Source organism: Calonectris borealis, unplaced genomic scaffold (assembly GCF_964195595.1).
Source record: "Calonectris borealis unplaced genomic scaffold, bCalBor7.hap1.2 HAP1_SCAFFOLD_130, whole genome shotgun sequence".
Classification (NCBI taxonomy): Eukaryota; Metazoa; Chordata; class Aves; order Procellariiformes; family Procellariidae; genus Calonectris; species Calonectris borealis.
Window position 1 is genome coordinate 175,001 of NW_027441518.1, and position 2,500 is coordinate 177,500.

Consider the following 2,500-nt stretch of genomic DNA (forward strand, 5'->3'; position numbering starts at 1 on the left):
GGCACCCCCCGGCCGTCTGCGTTCGGCTGGCCGGGAGCCGGCCGCCGCTCTCTCCGCCCGCTTCGCGGGCTCCAGCTTAAGGCTGGCACAAAGGGACGAGGTGCCGCCAACCTCGGTCGTCCCACCAACCGGGCCCTCTGGAGCCGGGAGTAAGCCGCGGCAGGCTCGACGCCCCCCGGCCGTCTGCCTCCGGCAGTGACCTTCACCATCACTGGGCCCCGGCTGGGTGCGTTCGAGTCTTTGCCCTGCCCTGCGGGATCCGGCCTTATGCCTCGTGCCGGTCGGCAACGGCCGCCGGAGCCGGCCGCCGGCTCCGGCTCTCCGCAGCTCCCGACCCCTCGGACACGCTGGGCTGGCTTGTCGGGCAAGCGCTGGGAGATGGCCGGACCGAAGAGACTGGAAGCTGGGCCGGACCACCGAGGGAACCGCCACGACGGCCGCCGAGCACCCCACTTTGCTGGCAGAACCGCGGGCCTTGCAGCCGCTGACGAGCGCTGCTCTGGAGACGAGTCACGGCTCGCTCCTATAGTACGGACCGGCACGTCCCCGCCGCCGGCAAGCTCCAAGAGCGGCGCCTCTGCGCACCGGGGAGGCGCGCCAACCACGCCGACTTTTACGATGACGTAACTGGAGGCAGCGAAAAACAGCGACCCCTTCGGCAGCTCCGACGAAGCAGCGGGGACAACACGTCTACCCCTCGGCCCCGGCAAGGCGACCAAGTCCCGCCGGAGCCGGGTAGACTTGGCCGCCCTTATCGCCGGACGCTACGCAACCAACAACCCGCGGTCGCCGGGTACCGCAGGCGGCCCCACGGGCTCCGAAAAGGGGTAGACCTGACGGCCGCCGCCGAGCCCGGAGCCGGGTAGACATGACGGCCGCCGCCGGGCCCGGAGCCGGGTAGACCTGACGGCCGCCGCCGGGCCCGGAGCCGGGTAGACCTGACGGCCGCCGCCGGCCCCGGAGCCGGGTAGACCTGACGGCCGCCGCCGGCCCCGGAGCCGGGTAGACCTGACGGCCGCCGCCTGGCCCGGAGCCGGGTAGACCTGACGGCCGCCGGCGGCCCCGGAGCCGGGTAGACCTGACGGCCGCCGGCGGCCCCGGAGCCGGGTAGACCTGACGGCCGCCGGCGGCCCCGGAGCCGGGTAGACCTGACGGCCGCCGCCGGCCCCGGAGCCGGGTAGACCTGACGGCCGCCGGCGGCCCCGGAGCCGGGTAGACCTGACGGCCGCCGGCGGCCCCGGAGCCGGGTAGACCTGACGGCCGCCGGCGGCCCCGGAGCCGGGTAGACCTGACGGCCGCCGCCGGCCCCGGAGCCGGGTAGACCTGACGGCCGCCGGCGGCCCCGGAGCCGGGTAGACCTGACGGCCGCCGGCGGCCCCGGAGCCGGGTAGACCTGACGGCCGCCGCCGGCCCCGGAGCCGGGTAGACCTGACGGCCGCCGCCGGCCCCGGAGCCGGGTAGACCTGACGGCCGCCGCCGGCCCCGGAGCCGGGTAGACCTGACGGCCGCCGCCGGCCCCGGAGCCGGGTAGACCTGACGGCCGCCGCCGGCCCCGGAGCCGGGTAGACCTGACGGCCGCCGGCGGCCCCGGAGCCGGGTAGACCTGACGGCCGCCGCCGGCCCCGGAGCCGGGTAGACCTGACGGCCGCCGGCGGCCCCGGAGCCGGGTAGACCTGACGGCCGCCGGCGGCCCCGGAGCCGGGTAGACCTGACGGCCGCCGGCGGCCCCGGAGCCGGGTAGACCTGACGGCCGCCGGCGGCCCCGGAGCCGGGTAGACCTGACGGCCGCCGGCGGCCCCGGAGCCGGGTAGACCTGACGGCCGCCGGCGGCCCCGGAGCCGGGTAGACCTGACGGCCGCCGGCGGCCCCGGAGCCGGGTAGACCTGACGGCCGCCGGCGGCCCCGGAGCCGGGTAGACCTGACGGCCGCCGCCGGCCCCGGAGCCGGGTAGACCTGACGGCCGCCGCCGGCCCCGGAGCCGGGTAGACCTGACGGCCGCCGCCGGCCCCGGAGCCGGGTAGACCTGACGGCCGCCGCCGGCCCCGGAGCCGGGTAGACCTGACGGCCGCCGGCGGCCCCGGAGCCGGGTAGACCTGACGGCCGCCGCCTGGCCCGGAGCCGGGTAGACCTGACGGCCGCCGCCTGGCCCGGAGCCGGGTAGACCTGACGGCCGCCGCCGGCCCCGGAGCCGCGTAGACCTGACGGCCGCCGGCGGCCCCGGAGCCGGGTAGACCTGACGGCCGCCGCCGGCCCCGGAGCCGGGTAGACCTGACGGCCGCCGCCGGCCCCGGAGCCGGGTAGACCTGACGGCCGCCGCCGGCCCCGGAGCCGGGTAGACCTGACGGCCGCCGCCGGCCCCGGAGCCGGGTAGACCTGACGGCCGCCGCCGGCCCCGGAGCCGGGTAGACCTGACGGCCGCCGGCGGCCCCGGAGCCGGGTAGACCTGACGGCCGCCGGCGGCCCCGGAGCCGGGTAGACCTGACGGCCGCCGCCGGCCCCG